Source organism: Bombina bombina, chromosome 5, assembly GCF_027579735.1.
Source record: "Bombina bombina isolate aBomBom1 chromosome 5, aBomBom1.pri, whole genome shotgun sequence".
Taxonomy (NCBI): domain Eukaryota; kingdom Metazoa; phylum Chordata; class Amphibia; order Anura; family Bombinatoridae; genus Bombina; species Bombina bombina.
In genome coordinates this window covers 634,977,616-634,997,095 of record NC_069503.1, presented here as the reverse complement: position 1 = coordinate 634,997,095, position 19,480 = coordinate 634,977,616, and positions in this window count along the sequence as shown.

Below are 19,480 nucleotides of genomic sequence, written 5' to 3'. Positions count from 1 at the left end.
TAAACATTAAGGACAGATAAGGATGAGAAGATTTTCCCACCTCAGGGCTCAGTGTTTCTCCCACATAGTTTAGCCTTTTGGCCAAGATGTTCACAGCTTTTTTAAGCCCATGAGGTTATGACTAGCAATTAAATGTTAGATTATCCCTATTCACTCCTGTGTTCATTTTCCATAGAACTAGATTATCACCTCCATAGGTAATCAGTATCTCAACATTCTCATATTGTATGTACCTGCTTAGAGTTTTGAGAGAACTTGCCTACTTCATAACTTGCTGCCAGCGGCCGGGGCGGCGAGATACCTTCTTGTTATAAAAATATAGCTTCATAGCATAGTGTTACACCATAATGCAAATTGTTGCACATAAGCTCTGTTTTTATCCTTGCCTTACTTTAAAAGTGTGCACTCGTTCTCAGTATTCTATTTACAACTGGTGTATAAGATGGACAGATGTTTGAGATCTCAATATTAAATTTATCTGCGGGTGAATATGGGAGGGCTGTAATTACATGGCTTACTAATGTCTACCTCACAGGTGAATTTTCAATACCCCAGGATGCCCTGTTTTTTCATCGCAGGCTGGACCTGCAATAGCATTAAATTGTACAATTTCTCGTCCTTATATTTAGTCCTAGTTACACACGCTTCAAGTACAGTATTTACCCAATATGTAATTTGCCTATAAGCTATCTACTATGCTTCAATAATCTCCTCCTCCCAAATATATTATAATGTACCTCCATACTGAGCATATACTCCACTCCTAATATCTATTTTGTCTCCTAGCCTCAAGAGAATTAAAAAAGTGGTTTCTCTTAGCTAACCTACCACCTCCCCCCCCCCACTCCCCCTATAATGTACCTCCTAATGTTGGAGGGCTATCTATATGGCTTGTCTCGCCTATGCCATTCTCTAACATACTTTACCATACTATTTACACAGCAAGTTTATATATGTACTCTTATTATTGTTTCCAATCCCAATTACTAACTATTCTAAAAAATTAAAAACTTGAGGTTTATTAATGAGATCCAAAAGTGGTCTCCTTAGTTACAATTCCCTTCTTTCGCTTCACCAATACTTGTTGCTTTTGTTGGCCCAAAGGTAATTTATTATGTCATATAGAAGGTTCCTGAAGGATCAACACTCTATTTGTATAATGTTTGCAAGCTATGTAACTTGATGGCCATACGTTTTTTCCATGTCTATTTTATCACCCCTGTAACACTGAAGCCTTATTTCATGTGACATGAGCATTTGTTATGATGTTTTCTGTATGCCTTTAACTAAACCTCAATAAAAAAAAAACAAAAAAAAAAAAAACAGAAACCTGCAACCCTACACTCAGCTAAGATAATAAAATACCACTAATTAATTTATAATATAGGTTGAAAAAGCAATAGATATAGACAGACAGAACAGCCAGGTGTCAAGGAGACCCAAATGTATTGGATATGTTCCAATATTATTCCCTATAAGGTGTGAAAAGGTTTATCCGAGTGTCAGTAGAGAAATATAGCAGTGAACATGAAATCTATTTTTTCAAACCTTCATTCAGTCTTGTTTTGAGTTAGAAGGAAATGCAATTAACCATCTAAGAAAGTGTTTATATTTGTGAATAAAACAACATGAAGTGATCTGAGTCTATCTGAAATATAAATTCCTAAATTCAATATTAAATCATATTGCATATTAGCATGTGCAGAGGTTTTAAGGAAGCCTAAATAAAATAAATCTTTATCATCATATATATGTATATATATATGAATACATTTTTTACTTGCACGTTACACCATATCAATGGTCATAGATATGTTTTCACTTTGCATTTTCAAAAGAATGATTAAACAAAACACGCTCTGATATAAAATATGTCATACAATTTATTTGTATGTTTATGTATATTCAAAAAATCTAGTACACACTTTGTATTCAAATATTTGCTGCTGATGTATTACATTTCAATTCATTAGCAATATATGTATTATATACTAGACATGTGCCGGTCAAAAAATTTGGTACAGCTGAATCTTTGCGACCGAATATTCAGATAATTTCCTTTTCCAATTATTTGCCTGCTGTGCTATTCAGTATTTGTTTTGGTTTAAACAAAATTAATACTGAGTGTTCACGAAAAATTTACATTTATTTCATGCAATGTAAAGGCACTTTTCAGTGCCATTTTTTTTACCACCCCCATACCTGCCCACTTTTAACCCCTTAAAACTGCCTAGTGCAGTATTTTTTTTTTATAAAAAAAAGACACTTTTTAATATGCATAATTATATATTTTATATTACAATCCCAGAGTGTTTTAAAGGGACACTGTACCCAATGTTTTTCTTTTTTGATTTAGATAGAGAATGCAATTTTAAACAACTTTCTAATTTACTCCTATTATCAATTTTTCTTCGTTCTCTTGCTTTCTTTATTTGAAAAAGAAGGCATTTAAGCTATTTTTTTGGTTCAGAACCATGGAAAGCACTTGTTTATTGGTAGATGAATTTACCCACCAATCAGCAAGAACAACACAGTGTGTTCACCAAAAATGGGCTGGCATCTAAACTTACATTCTTGCATTTCAAATAAAGATACCAAGAGAATGAAAAGAATTTGATAATAGGAGTAAATTAGAAAGTTGCTTAAAATTACATGCTCTATCTGAATCACGATAGAAACATTTTTGGTTCAGTGTCCCTTTAAGTTTCTTTAAAAATAAGCTGTTTCAGTTCAAAGTGAGGTATCTAGTGCTCACTGGCTGACAAGTGCAGTCTTTATAGATATAAGTTTATTCAGCCCAGGAACATTCATTAAAAAAACACCATCTTTCAGGTGATCTTTTAGGTAAAAATAAATAAATAAAAAAACTTTCAAACACATAAGACAACCATATTCAATGCTGAATTAGTCACCAAAATTTCTAGTAAAATTGACTGCTTATATGTTACTTCTGCAAAGGTTTGCAAAAGCCTTTGCAAAAACCCAGGAAAAGCCTGTTTCTTTTAAGTTTTTGTAAATTTCCAGATTGATCATATAATTAACTTGGGAATGTTATCCAATTAAATAACTGCACTTCAAATGGAAAGTAATCTATAGAAAAAGACACTAATAAACCTGAGTTGAGCTTTAAAAGGACATAAAAGTGCAAAAAGGATTTAATCTGTGTTAAAGCATTTTATTATTGCTGTTTTATATACAGTACATATACCTATTTTATTTAAAGCCTATAAATGTGTTAAACACATTGATAAAGTCAGCTTCAGAGGAACAATGTACTACTGGGAGCAAGCTCAGACCATCTGGTAAGCCAATGACAAGAGACATATGTGTTTGGCCACCAATCACAAGCTTGCTTCCAGTAATCCATTAGTTCTGGTGAGGAGGAATGATATGTATATTTTATTTTCAACAAAGAATAACAAGAGAGAAGTATATCTGATAATAGAAGTCAATTGAAAAGTCTCTTACAATTGATTACTTTGTCAGAACCATTAAATGTTTTACTTTCATGTCCCTTTAAGCTGTTGTTTGACAAATTTGTATGACTGGTATGAAGAAGACCAGTGTTGGTAGAAATGTTTTTTGTAAGACCTCAGGTCATTGGACATAATATGGTACCAACAGGACTTTGTTCTTAGTTTAGCAGTTGCAGTTTGAGGTTTACTGTACTCTTTTTGTAAAAATTCAGCATCTTTTACTTGATAGTGCATTTTCATTTTGCCTAACAAACCAATGGATGGAACATATGCAAACTTGGAACAGCAAGAACACTTATGTTGTATAATTAAGTCAATTAAGCAATCAGAATGTTTACACAGCGCCTCTGTGTGCGATACAGAAGGTAGCTACAAGTCAGCTGCCTCTGCTGGTTTGATAATTTGTTTCCTTAACTTCTCTACTGTATTGATTATTATGTCAAGCTTTTCACATAATTGTAATTTACAACAAAAGCTTGTGAGATACAGCAGTCATTTAACTGCAGGGTCATTTGATATCTAATAAATTATCCTCGGTGTGAAATCCAGACAGCGATTGAAAGCTACAATAAAATACAAATGGGACAATTTCATATTGCATTTGGTAATAGCTTGGGGTATCTGTTCAACTGTTCTGTTACATTATATATTATGTCTAGCAGTGTCACACATGAAAACCGACAACACACAGGAAAACAAGCATCAACAAACTACCAGTTAGTGTCATATTTTGGTAATTTAATAGCATTAATGGGATAGAAAGTGCAAAAAAAATCAATAAAAAAAATCTGCAGTTTGCATTCATAGATAAACATCAGTAAACAATGACATTTCTTGTTTTGGTATTATCTTAAATGAAATTCAAAACCCAGGCTTTATTTTCCCAACTAAAAAAATGTTGAACCTTTTGATTCATGTGAAAAGATCTGGGGTAAGATGAAGACGTTTTTATTTTATGCACTACCTGGAGGGGGTGAGGAACGTCAAGTTTAAGTTTCCATTAGCTTCAAGGCTCCAATTGCAAGACAAGCTCTGCTTGTGTGTATTAAAATGACTGGTAATGCTGAAAGTCTGCTATTGGCATGTTAATCGGGACAATAAAGTAATCTTATCATATCCAATCATCATTTGTTGTTGTCTCATTGGTCACAACGTCAACCAATTAACATTTAATATATAGCAAAGGAATTATCAAGCCAATATAACATATGCTATAGATAGATAGATTCAGAAGTAATTTGCAGATATTTGGAATAAGTTAACATCAAAAGTTGAACAGAAGATTTAGGGATAGATTCCGAGTGGTGTGCTATCATTTGCACATGAGTGATATTGGGGTTTTGTGGCCGTTTGCGTGCAAGTTAAATTCCTCCCGTATTACAAGTTGAAAGTAAATGAGAAGTTGCGAACGCGGGAGCACAATCATGATTTACGCTAGAATGATTACCACAACTTCAGAGCTCTGTTTAACTGTTACGCAAATCAAAAAAGTGTCACAGAACACATCAAAAATACAATTAAAAGTACAGTTACACTCATAATAACACTATCTAATAAGATTATTTAAAAATTGCATTAAAAAGTTACGAGGATGAGATTTAAGGTGTTGGAAAGAAAACAGACCATAAGTGCCTTTACATAGGGATCCATAAGAACACATGTATAAAAATATGTATGTATGTATGTGTATGTCAGCTGGTGGCTGTTATTTTTTTGTTGTTGTTCAAAACGAGGCTCCTTTAAAGTCCATGGGGGAATACGATCCTACACTCACAACTTTGCAAAGTCTTTTTTTACACGTGAGGATGCGACCGCGAGAGTGCAAAAGTTTTACTTGCCACTTGTAATACGCGGGCAACTGGACGCACAATGGTTAAAAAAAAGTTGAGCGGGATAAAGCACTCGCTCCACTTGTAATCTAGCTCTTAATGTTTATAAGAAGGCATGGTATATGAAACACACTTTCAAATTAAGCAATGAGTAGATTACACAGGAATTTAGTCAGTGGCAAATATATTGTATTATGGTGGGGGAAAAAATCTGAAAATTGGAAATAATTGCATGTTAAGTAAGTTTAGTTTGGTCTTTAAATTTGGAAAGAATTCAATAAACAGGTTTGCATTTACATTGACAAAATAAACATTATCCAACAAGCTGGCCATCATATTATTGATTTATATCAATATTTATTGCATTTTTTTTATTTACAGATGTAGCAAGATGTAGGTTGCATGTTTCATCCTCTCACTCAATCAGTGTCATATATAAAGACAGCTATGCCTCAAAAGGATGCCAAGCTCAGCAAATTAAATTAATTCTAGCTGCTACATGGCAGGTGAGTTTATATAATTTGTATTATCCATTATACAGATACACTGAAATTATTGTCTTGGGTTATAGTTTCTTCAAACAATTTTGGTTTCATTTGTTCTGAGGTTATTTTGTAAATATTTTAAATGTACATTTTCAGTAAGAAATACTTTGTTGCGTTCAATATATTAACCATAAATATTCTAGGAATATTTTAACTTTCTTTTGCTTGTGTTCTTGTATTTACTATTTTCCATTCCAAAAAAGCTGAATTAAGGAGAAAACCAATATTGGTTGTCTCAGATGATAAATATGTATCCTTGTTTGGTTAAGTCAAGCAAAACGTGGTTAATTCAAGATAAAAATGAATCATTTTATGCATAAAAAGGAACAGATGGGGAAGCTGATTCAAAAAAATATAACAAGATGATATTTTGAAAATATTTAGCTATATTGCTTTATTAGAAATCAGCCCATCTGCTTATTAACCAAATCAAACAATTTTTAATAGCGACACAAATGTTTGCAAAAGACAAAGCCAAAACTAAACCACTATACATTAAATAAGATGCAGTAGGAAGTTAAGTTTGGAATTTCCACTAAATGAGGACATATGCCATGAAATATCTGAATTTTGCATGTGTAAAAAATATACTGCTGTGTAGATACAAGGATGTGTGTCCCTTATACACTTCTATTATCAAATTTGTTTAATTCTCAGGGTATTCTTTGTTGAAGAGCATACATAGGTAGGTACTGTACATATGTCTGGAGCACTGCTGTCATCTTGCAAATGTTGTTAAATGTATTATAAGCTACTGTCATAAAGTGCTTCAAAGACACACAAGATAAATTATATCTGTACATGTTCTACTATTTTCTGTGAATCCATAGAATGCACATGCCCCATTTTTCAGTAGATTACTGGGATACTTATTTCCCCCTAGTTTGCTTCCAGAATTAAATTATAATAGTTTGTAATTTAAAAACAAATGCCAGATTGCTATTATATAGACAGGGACACCCTACAACCCAATTTCATTCATGACTCAGTCTCACATTGTGAGAATGATTATCTATAGTGAGATCTGGAGAAGACACTCAAGACAGTGAGCCAATTTATCAATGTCTGGCGGACATGATACGCTGTAGCGCATTATGTCCGCCAGACATCCCTGAATACGGACAGCATACGCTGTCGGCATTTAACATTGCACAAGCAGTTCTGGTAAACTGCTTGTGCAATGCCGCCCCCTGCAGATTTGCGGTAAATCAAACAGATTGTATTCAATCAGGCGGATTGATGTCCGCAGCCTCAGAGGCAGCGGACGAGTTAAGGAGCAGGAGTATTTGGCCCCATTTGGGCCATGATAAATCGGCCCCAGTGTGACTAGACATTAGAAACAATTTAATGCAGGGCTACTAAACGGTACTTGGTCTAGGAAAAAAATACATTGCTACCTTAAAGTGATGATAAACAACATATAAAAATACGTCTGTTGCTTTAAGCATACTTGTTTAACCCTAACCGCATATTTATTTATTTTAAAGGTATTTTAATAGAAAATACATGTAAAAAACACTGACTGCACAAACGCTGTTTAATCTTCCCTCCGCCCCCTTATCCTTTGAGCTCTCCCACCCCACCCCCTCTATCTATGTCATAGTTTTTGATCGCTCCAGTAGAGATAGACAAGTGTAGCGCAACACAACGCATGCACACAAGAGGCAGCTAATGCTATTTATTACAGCCAGCCAGTTTGACACACTGCTCATTGGATAAAGGTGGACTATGTCAATAAAAAAAAATTGATTGCGGATAAAGGACGTCTAGTATATTTCACTGGCAGCTATGTAAAATACTAAATTACGACAGCTTGCAGGTAGTATTTAGGCAACATAAAAGCGCTACGATATATTGTTTATTAGCCGTATTGACTTTTGGGGATAAATACTGCATTTGACTTTACCATCACTTTAAATGTATAGCTCAGAGGAAAAATAGAGGCGGTACTTCTGCATCACCCATTCATTACCGTGAATTTTTAACAATATCTTGAAACATATATATATATATATATATATATATATATATATATATATTATAAATGTTGCTTTATTTTTGGTAATTTTAAGGTCTTTATCTGCAGCTATATATGTATACTATGTTCTAAAATTATGCAATTGAGTAACACTCATTTGGTATAGCAGAACTGCCTAAATTCTCAAAATTGACCGCCACAACTATATATATTCTTAAAGTAGACAACCAAAGTATTGATCTAGGCCCATTTTGGTGTATTTCATGAAACTATTTGGCCATCAGATGTATTCAAAATATGATCATATAAAAAACACAACTTGTGTAACCATAAGACAAATAGTTTTAAAAGCTTTCTTGGGATCCCCTTTGTTCAGAAATAGCAGGCATGCATGACTTTGCCATTGGTTTTGGTAATTACAAGGCAGCTAATTGCAGCTGCACACCCCTCTTCTGAAAGAGGATTTTTAGAACTGTTATGGCAATGGGTCTAGGGCCCATTAGGTGTGGTATAACTTCCCAATCTCTCTAAATTGCCCCTCCCTCCGTACTATATATATTTTTAAAGTATATAACGCAAGGTATTGATCTAGACTCAATTTAGTATATTTCATGACAGCATTTGGACATCAAAGTTAAAAAATTAACGTTTTCACTAACTTATGGTTTCTCACTGATATTATATACTCACAACGGTCATAAGACAAAAGCTTGCGAAAGCTTTTGTAGGATCTCCTCTGTTCAGAATGGCAGGCATTCATGGGTTTACAAGGGACCATTTGGAATGGCATAACAGTAGGAATTCTCAATATTGACACCCAGCCAAAAAAATAATAATATATATATATATATATATATATATATATATATATATATATATGTGTGTGTGTGTACTACAGACATTGCTACAGCTGTTTATAGGCCACTATACCCATCCCTCCATCACTGTGCGCAGATGGATAAATGAGAGGAGTTGACAGACCTTCTGTACCGGTTGGTGGATAAAGAGCTTGATTCATTGCAGGATTCATTGCAGCTACAGGATTAAAATAGAGGATACTAAGAGAATTACCCCTGATTATCACTATGGATTGATAACACCACATTCCAAGAGGGGTTAAAGATCACTCTCACCACTACAATGATCTTCTACACTGCAGGTATATATATATATATATATATATATATATAAAGGGCAATAGGTCCAGCACCAGTCAGCAGTTCATAATAGATAACAGAGTGCACGTCAGCCAGAGAGTCCTGCTCACCTCCAATATATAAATCCAAAAGGAAAAAATCAAATGGCGCCAGCACTGTTTCATAAAAGTAGAAAAAAACTTTATTGGGGTGTCATCATGAAGGAACAGCAACGTTTCGGGTAACACAGACCCTTAATCATGCTCATTTAAGACTTTAAGATATGTTCGGGCAAAGGGTTAATGGCTTCTTTGTTATAGTATTATGTTTTTTTAAGACCTTTATTATAAAATTAAATACAAAATGGGGTTTTCACTAAAAGTATTTGCAAACAGCATAGAACTCTAAATGGGATTTTTGACCAGTATTTAAAAATGGTGTGGTCAATTTCAAAACAGTCTTTGAGGCACAGACCAGGTTTTAAAGGGCATCCAATACTGTGATAACAGGAATCTGTTCCCCCTCTCCTTTTGTTACAGACTCTACAGTGTATCTGGGACCATCTTATTTGCTGAAGGGGAAGAGACCTGGGAAAATGTCTGCCATGGAACTTACAAAGTCCTCACAATGTAAATTTTGGGGAGTTTCTACATTTTTAAAGCAAAGTTTAGTTAAAGGGACAGTCAAGTCCAAAAAAAACTTTCATGATTTAAATAGGGAATGTAATTTTAAACAACTTCCCAATTTAAACCTAGGTGCATATGCTAATTTCTTAGACATTGAAGACTGCCTCTAATCTGAATGCATTGTGACCACTGGAGGACATTAGTTCATGTGTTTCATATAGATAACATTGAGCTCATGCACGTGAAGTGACCTAGGAGTAAGTACTGATTGGCTAAAATGCAAGTCTGTCAAAAGAACTGAAATAAGGGCACAGTTTGCCGAAGCTTAGATACAAGGTAAAACGTGTATTATTATAACTGTGTTGGTTGTGCAAAACTAGGGAATGGGTAATAAAGGTATTATCTTTCGTTTTAAACAACAATAATTCTGGTGTTGACTGTCCCTTTAAGACTTCTAACTGATAGAAATAAGAGCTTGTTAGAGGATGCAGCCGATTTGTACAGTACTAATAAATTAAAAAGTGCACTTTGAATCAAATGGACTGTGAGTTTTATTTTGTACTAAATTCTGGTTTTCCTTGCAGCAAAGTATGACGTATTTATTTGGTCTGAAAGGTTTACTCAACCCATGTACTCATTATAATCTATCATGGAAACAGTTTGTTGCTGCCTGGACTGTTCACCTCTTGTAGGAACTTTCCTGACACCTTTATTGTGTATTGATAACATATACACATCTTTTTTTGTCACTAAACTTTACTGCTTTGTAAAGCTACTTCCCCACCCTTTAGCTGGGGAATTATTTAATGTTTTTCTTAGTGTTCCACAGGCCAGAGTGTCACAGCAGTATAATATTTATAAAAGTTGGATGCTGGTGTAATAGTTGTCAACATACAGATGGTACCCATAGCCTAATAAAGGCTGTACAAGGTCCTAGACTATTTTCTCACTTACACTTAGATGACGTGGACAGCCAGGTGGATCCACTTTACAATCTTTCCCTTCATAAATCCTGAAATTTTAGATGTATCCTGTGACATTCTCACACATTTTATAAAATGTAATGCTTTAATGTGCTCTTTTAGAGGGGATATATAGTTAAAAAAATAGGGGGGGGGGGCTAGCACTAGCATCCGATGCGGCAGGGCGCAGCTTAATGAAGCTCCTGAATTTATCTTAAAAACTTAATAATTATGAGGATAGTTGCCATAAAGATAATATATATGTAAGCAGAAAACCTTCACACAGTACCGGCAACATATAGGAGCTGATGATTGGACTGCGCCCTTTGTCGATGTTTGTCAAAGAAGTCGCAAGGCGGAATACCATGCAGAATACAATCTCCCTGTATGGACTTACCATGTGTGCCTGATGGTTCCTGTGTCCTGTGTCTCAAGCTGCTGTGCTGTTTTCCCCTCAGAAAACTGAGTTAAGGAGTCCTGCGATACTCTCTATGCTAAGTGAACCTCAACTGACCTTTATACACACATTGAGATCAGCTTTTGGCTGTTCCTGTGGTGACAGTTCTATAGTACCCTTACCAACTGAAACTGTTGAAGTGTAGAGCGGAGGTGGTGAGGCTCAGGGGCCACAGCTTTTGTCACCAGCCGCACTCACAGCCACAATCCCATCGAGGGGAAGCAGTGGGCCCTCATGGGATCTTAAGCAGGTACTAAGATCATCTCTCTCCAATAGGTTAGTTTCTGCCCAGACAGTGGCTCAGGCTTTCAAAATTGGTGCAGGAGAACCACTAAATACTTCAAGCATCACTGATCATATAACATCCATGAGGCCTATACTGCATGACATTTGTGGCATTGAGTTACTAATGTCTCTGAAAGAGATGCCTAAAAGAAGGGTGAAAAGGGAACAGCAGACACTATTCTTCACTAGACTTCAGATGTGCAGTGTAACATCATGTGGTAAAATGGAAGAATATTGGTGGGGGAGGGTAAAGACATCTACCCTTCGGGGCTGACTTGGCTCCCCCTCCAAGCCAAAGGAATAGTCCTCCGGCCAGGGATCCTGCCGGGTATCATCTTGCAATGCTGGTGGCATGAGATCTGGATTGTCAACAGAGGCACTCCAACCCAGCTCATGCCTGGGAGCATACTCTTGCTGGACTCTCTGGACCGGTGGTTGAGGTGGAGATATTCTTTGTGGCGGTGGTGGAGGTGGATGCATGGGCGTTTGCACCCTGGTGACTGGAGGTTCTGTGGAGGAGTCAAATGATGAGAGGGATTAGTACAGTCAGATATATATCCATGTGGGCATACAATGTACATGCTAGGGCCTATACACATTCTCATGTCAAACTCTATAACATGCATGTGCACATTGAGATTTGTGATATGAGGGTTTTTAATATGCAAAGTATACATGTATGTGTTTCATACAATAGTTCTGTGTACATGTCAGTGATGGAGAAAATGTGTTCTTTAAGTGACACTATGGTTGTGATTACTATAGTGTCCATTTACTGAAAACTCTACATGTGGCTTGTAGCCTGTGTTACTCTGAGACATGTTAGTATTTCACTATTCCACCTCATATCATGAATTTCAATGTGTTAAGTAGCATTAAATGGACATTAAACCCATTTTTATTCTTTCATGATTCAGCTAGAGCATGCAGTTTTAAACAACTTTGCAATTTACTTCCATTACCTAATTTGCTTCATTCTATTGATATTCTTAGCTGAAAAGCATATCTAGATAGGCTCAGAAGCTGCTGATTGGTGGCTGCACATCAATGCCTCATGTGAGTGGCTCACCCATGTGCATTGATATTTAATAAACAAAGAATAACAAAATAATGAAGCAAATTAGATAATAGAAGTAAATTGGGATGATGTTTAAAACTGTATTCTTTATCTGAATAATGAAATAAAAAGATTTGGTTTAATGTCCCTTTAATGTGAAATCTAATTGTAGATGTTTTTATTAGTAGGCCAAATACCATGCTCCTCATTGTGTACATGAATGTGTGACATTATAGGATGTTATATCTCAAATATATATAATACTGGTGTGTGGGATGTTACTCACCAGCATGCTGTGCTGATGTTGCAATCCCTGAGTCACGAGCCCCTGGAAGTCCACGGACTGCTGTGATGCTCAGGGACCTACGAATGAGCTCCTGCCACTCGTTATATTCTGCCTCCTGGTGAGGCCCACCTCCTGTTGCCCTCTGGGACATTGCTTCTTGGCCCATCTTCTCCTTGACTCTCCTCTTGCAATCGTTCCACCTTTTCTTTAGGCCATCCACAGTCCTCCTCAGCTGGGACACACCATTAACTGACTGCTCCACCTTCAGCCAGGCATCTTTACACCTACGGGCAACTCATTTGCCCTTCTCTTGGCCAAAGAGGGCGGTATGGTTCTCCAGGACGGCCTGGACTAGAGTGAGGTTTTCAGCAAAGGAGAAGTTGGGGCACCTCATACGCTCCTTGTCCTGGGCTGCCTGGCTCCCTCCCTGGGATGTCCCTGGTGTTGGTTCCTCCCTATCCTCTCCCTCCTCCCCCCTTCTATCCCCATGTGCACCCTCTATCCCTCTTCTACTGAGTGTGCCTGGCCTTGGGGCAACCCCACTCCCATTCTCCCTTCTAAGTCTCCCTCTCCCCACTCCACTGACTCCCTGACAGGGACCCTGCTGCTCTTCCTGACCATAATCCTCTCCCTGCAACTCCCCTTCCCTCCTCCCCCCCGCCCTAGCTCTCCCTGACATCCTCACACTACACACACTCACTCCCACTTCAATCACACACAATCACAACCAAACACTCAGCCTTTCACACTGTAAAGATAAATAAAATGTGTAAATGTGTAAAAATGTTGTGTATTTTGTATATGTGTGTCTGCAAAATGTGTGCAATATGTAAAAAAGTGACAGTAATGTACAAGCTTAACAAATCCACCAAATCCGACCTAACTAAATATATGCAATGCGCCTCTCTCTCTCTACTCTAACCACTTTCTCTTACTCACTGTAGTGTGCTGTAGCTCCAAGAACCAACCAAACACACTAAAGAAAATGCCGGCTGCGCAGGGGTTTAAGTATGATTTTTGAATGGCGTAATTACATGGCGCATCTTTTAGAACTGGCGGTTAGTTTTTACGATTCGTTGCCTAATTTGCATAAAACTACACTTTATTGAAACTTTACGTGAACAAAATGCTGGCGTAAGTACTTGCGACGACTAAAATGTGTATTTGCGCACATTTTAGCTGATCGCCAGTTTTTCATACTTACGCCAGTTTAGCATCTGACGGCGCAGTATATTGGATAGCTCGAGTTGCGAGGTGAAATTATGGGCGGCGCGGGTTCCCTCAATTGCGCCGAGAACTACGCCGTATATCGGATCGCGCCCCAAGAGTACAAAGCAAAATTGGTGATAAAAGTAAATTGGAAAGTTGTTTAAAATGACATGCCCTATTTGAATAATGATTTTTTTTTTTTGGACTTGACTGTCCCTTTAATGTTTATGACTATTCAGCTACTACTGCACTTTGATATGCTCTTGTTGACTGCCTGATTTGTATGCTTTGTATGCTTTTGAGAGATCTGGTGTGTGTTTTTTTAGTTGTTTTTTTTTTTTTTTTTTTAAATCTTGCTCACTATTTAAACATAGAAATTGACGGCAGATAAGAGCCATAGGCCCAGCAAGTCTGCCCGATATTACCTAACAGTATAAACTTATCTAGTTTGTAGGATAGCCTTATGCTTGTCCCATGCATTTTTAAAGTCCCCCACAGTGTTTGTTGCTACTACCTCTCGAGGAAGTTTATTCCATAAATCAATCACTCTTTCTGTAAAGTAGTGCTTCCTCAAATTACTCCTGAAACAGACATACTTTCCCCTGAAGCCCTTTGCTGATATCACTGATTTTAATCAATAGGTCAGCTCTAATAATCCAGTATATTCTAATGGATGTCGGCTGCAGGCAGCCAGGGGCAGCAAGATAATCCTTTTCACTCTATCCTAAATTTGTGGGATCTAACCTTTACTTAAAGGGACAGTCTACCATAGAATTATTATTGTTTTAAAAGATAGATAATCCCCAGTTTTGCATAACCAACACAGTTATATTAATACTAGTCCTAAAGCCCGTTCACACGGGCCATTTTGTGCAGGGTACAGCAGTCCCAACCCTTGCGCTCTCTCCCTGCCCCTCTCATTTGCTCTCTCTCCCCCCTCTCTTTTGCGCTTTCTCTCCCCCTCTCTTTTAAGATCTCTCTCCCCCCTCTCTTTTGCGCTCTCTCTTCCCCCTCTTTTGCGCTCTCTCTCCCCCCCTCTTTTGCACTCTCTCCCCTCTCTTTTGAGCTCTCTCTCTCCCCCTCTCTTTTGAGCTCTCTCTCTCCCCCTCTCTTTTGAGCTCTCTCTCTCTCCCCCCTCTTTTGCGCTCTCTCTCTCTCCCCCCCCTCTTTTGTTCTCTCTCCCCTCTATCTCTCTCCCCTCTATCTCCCCCCCTCTCTCTCTCTCTCTCTCCCCCCCTCTCTCTCTCCCCCCTCTCTCTCTCCCCCCTCTCTCTCCTTTCTCTCTCTCCCTCTCTATCTCCCCCCTCTCTCTCTTTCTCCCCTCTCTCTCTCCCCCTCTCTCTCTCCCCTCTCTCTCTCCCTCTCTATCTCCCCCCTCTCTCTCTCTCACTCCCCCTCCCCTCTCTCTCTCCCCTCTCTCTCTCCCCCTCCCCTCTCTCTCTCCCCCTCTCTCTCTCCCCCTCCCCTCTCTCTCTCTCTCCCTCCCCCCTCTCTCTCTCCCTCCCCCCTCTCTCTCTCCCTCCCACTCCCCCTCCCCTCTCTCTCTCCCTCCCCCGCTCTCTCTCCCTCCCCCTCCCTCCCCCCTCTCTCTCTCCTCCTCCCACCTCTCTCTCCTCCCCTCTCTCTCTCTCCTCCCCCTCTCTTTCTCTTCCCCCCCCCCTCTCTTTTGATCTCTCTGTCCCCTTTCTTTTGCTCTCCCTCCCCCTCTCTTTTGCTGTCTCTCCCCCTCTCTTTTGCTCCCTCTCTTGTGCTCCCTTTATCTCCCCTCTTGATCTCTCTCTCCCCTCTTGATCTCTCTCTCTCTCACCTTTCTTATCTTTTCCCTACCCCCTCTCTCCCCTCTTTTGAGCTGTTTTGAGCTCTCACTGCACAGCCTTTCACGGGCCGCCTGGTCCCGCCCCTTCACGCTTGGCCACGCCCCCTCACGGCCCTCGCGCTCGGCCATGCCCCCTTCACGCTCGGCCACGCTCCCAGCCACACTCTGTTCTGCTCGCACTGCAGAGCAGAGACTTAGAGACTCTCAAAGGCCAGGTGTGTTTGTCCTCGTGCTGTGCTGTCTACTGCGCATGACAGCTTCGGACAAACACACTTGGCCTTTTATTATATAGGATAGTTTTTACCTCTGTGATTACCTTGTATCTAGGAACCTTCTTCCAGCGCCCTGATCACATGACTGTGACTGTTTATTATCTATTGTCTTAAATTTAGCATTGTTTTGTGCTAAATTTTAAATAACCCCCTGTGCCTGAACACAGTGTTATCTGTATGGCCCACATGTACTTTCTGTCTCTTTGTGATGAAAAGAGATTTAAAAAGCATGTGATAAGAGGCAGCCCTCAAAGGCTTAGAAATTAGCATATGAGCCTACCTATGTTTAGTCTAAACTAAGAATACCAAGAGAAAAAAACAAATTTGATGATAAAAGTAAATTTGAAAGTTGATAAAAATGGAAAGTCCTATCTGAATAATGAAAGTTTAATTTATACTAGACTGTCCCTTTAAGAGCTAAGAATGTTAATTCTCTTTATATTAGGCTGACTTTTATTCACTGCCCTCATAATAGCCTCCACATCTATAAATGAAGACATATAGAGGTTAATATTATCTCCTGGGTTCTCAATAGTACAGTCCTTGTTACTCTGCTTTTCTCCATTAGAATGTCCCCACCACCCTTGAAAATCTGAATGGGAAATCTCTAAGCTTGTCCAGTTATATAGGACTGCTATTTTTAAATAAAACTGTTGAATACACCTCAGTATGTGACAATAACCCTACTATTATTTGATTTAACTCCCAAGATGGAAAGCATATTCAATTCTGGGTAGATAGATTGGTTCCAACATTTTCTATTATATCTATCCATCAGTATCTTCATCCACATATAAGGGCCCAAACCCCCACCAAATTAAAGTACTCTGGAATCTGCAGATTTTTTCCAGAGACTTTCTACACAGTTTCTCTCGCAAACACCACTAACAATTATACTCTTACTTCTATTATTTCAAGCTTGTGAGTGACCCTTTATATATTTCTTTACTGCTAGATAATATACCCTTATTTCATAAATACATTTTGTAGAGTCCAAACGTGGACATCTCTTTTTTTCAGCTGGGGTAAATACCTTCTCTTATATCATTTACATGTTTTCTAGAAGTTGATGGTTTAATTACAAGTTAATTTAAGCTACTAAAAATATGAATTTACATCATAGTGGATGTTGTAAAACTATCAAAATGTGTTTCTTCTTTAGATATTAGCTCTTTTGCAATTTGAGAGGTCCAAGATGGACCATTTTTTCCCTTTATTTTATCAATAAGTAGCTAACAATATCAATATAATGTTTTAAAGTTTTATTGATGTTCACTTATTTTAGTTTTGTAAAAAAAAGAGAGGGGGGTAAGAAGGACAAGAGGGGGCTTAACAGCACTATTTCCTAACGTAATGTCTAAGTTGGCTGACTGTGTTAATCAGCTCTGCTATGTAAGAGGTAACTATAAGTTAAAAATAAACTTTAATAATAATCTTTAAAAGAGAGGTGGAAAGACTTTCACCAAAAAACCCACTTCAAACACTAAAAAATGACAAGAAACACTGTTGGTTACTCCTTTGTATTGAAGGGCCGATAACTGGAAGCGTCGGCTTCAGGTGCCAAGAATAACTTACACAGTGGTCTAATCAAATAAAGTTAGAACAAACAAATGCGTTTCAGCCGATGCACGGGCCTTTTTCAATGTGTAGATAAATTTGACGAACCGAATTCAGAATATTTCAGCCTTTTAAACTCACTGTTCAGCTAATTAGCCAATAGTGTTCATAACAAGGGGGCGTGGCTACTATCGCTATTTGTGGATTGGATCCAAGCATTATCATCACATGTAACCAATCGTTAAGTATTTCATGACCTTGTACTCAAAATTGGTTATTATCTCGTGTGGGGGCGTGAACTGAGACAGCATGCGTGGTAATAGGTGCCGATTCGGCTAGCGTAGTAAACTGGGAGGTTTGAATATTCTGCAATACTGGGACATGAGTTGCACTTATAATAATCACTCCATTATGTAGATATTTATTAATATCCCTAATAAAACACTGTATCTAGATCTGATTTAGTAAATTTAAACAAAGTGTAGGTACTTATAACAAAAATGAAATGCTTGCATATTCGTATGACCAGCACTTTAACTTTTATCACAGATCAAATATTATTAGGGTCCGGTTTCATAGCTAAAATTAGTCAACATATGGTGATTGTCATATGGGTCAATATTAAATGTTCCATAATAAGGTGGGAAATATAATTGTGTTAGCTGTGATTGTTAGTCATTAAACGGGTAAGGGGTGATACGCTCACTGAGGATGCAAAATTTGCGCCCAGTATACCATTCCTTTTTCTCTACCCTATAACGTATATCACATACACTCTGTTGCCCACCATTTTAAATGCACTACATGTATTTCCTATATTTAGTTTGAGTAGATGTTAGGCAAAAACACTAACACTGCTAGATATTAAAACATGTTTGAATATTCTATTTATAATAAATGCACAGTGTTGTATATGTGTGCTATTTGCTACTTCACATCAATATAGACACAGCCTCAGTCCGAGTTACCACAAGCTATAGCCCCTTTGTACAGAGATGTTTTTTTAGCATTTCTGTCAAAGTGACTAGTAGTTAAACAGTTATTAAGATTGTTTGCTCTCCTAAAGATAAATAATGGTTTGTCTGGGATAATAGATTGTAGCTGTTCATCGGCTTTCAGGATGTGCCAGTGTCTTTTTAGTATGTTTGAGACTTGCTCACTCTGGGCAGAAAAAATTGATATAAATCTAAGGGGATTAGTGTTATTCAGTTGTTTAGGAATTTGTAGTTCTTGTCTTTTTTTATTCATAGCGATGTGGTATGCTCTGGCAAGGGACTTTCTGGAGTAAGCTCTCAGAAGAAGCCTCTCTCTCAAGTCATGTGCTGCTTACTGAAAAGATTCCAAGTGGTATTATTTCTTCTTATTTTAAGGTATTCCCCCACGGGAAGACCTTTTATAGTTGAGGGGTGGTGATAACTACTGGCACATAAGATATTGTTTGTAGCCATAGGTTTTCTATATGTGTCAGTCTTTAGATGGTTATCAACTCTTTTAATTACCAAGTCAAGGAATTCTATTCTCTCTTCATTAATTGCCATGGTTATGTATAGACCAAAAGGATTAATATTAAGCAGTCTGACAAAATCTTGCAGAAGTTCTATAGGCCCATACCAAACAAAAAAAGATACCATCTATATATCTGGACCAATGGGATATGTGTTTAGTATAGGGTTCTAATGTTTCATGGAACACAATAGTTTCTTACCACCAGCCCAGATATATATTTGCGTATGTCAGGGGGAAAATGATGTCCCCATTGCTGTTCCACACATTTGTAGGTAAAATCTACCATCAAATACAAAATAATTATGGACTTAGAACAAATTCCAAGAAATTTACCAGGAATTCTTTAGTTTCATTTTGAAAGGTATCATTTCTCTGTAGATAGTGTAAGACTGCCTTGCACCCCCATTGTTGGTCAATACTAGTGTATAGTGATTCTACGTTACATGTTACTAATAGAGATTCTGAGGTTAATGTAATTTTATC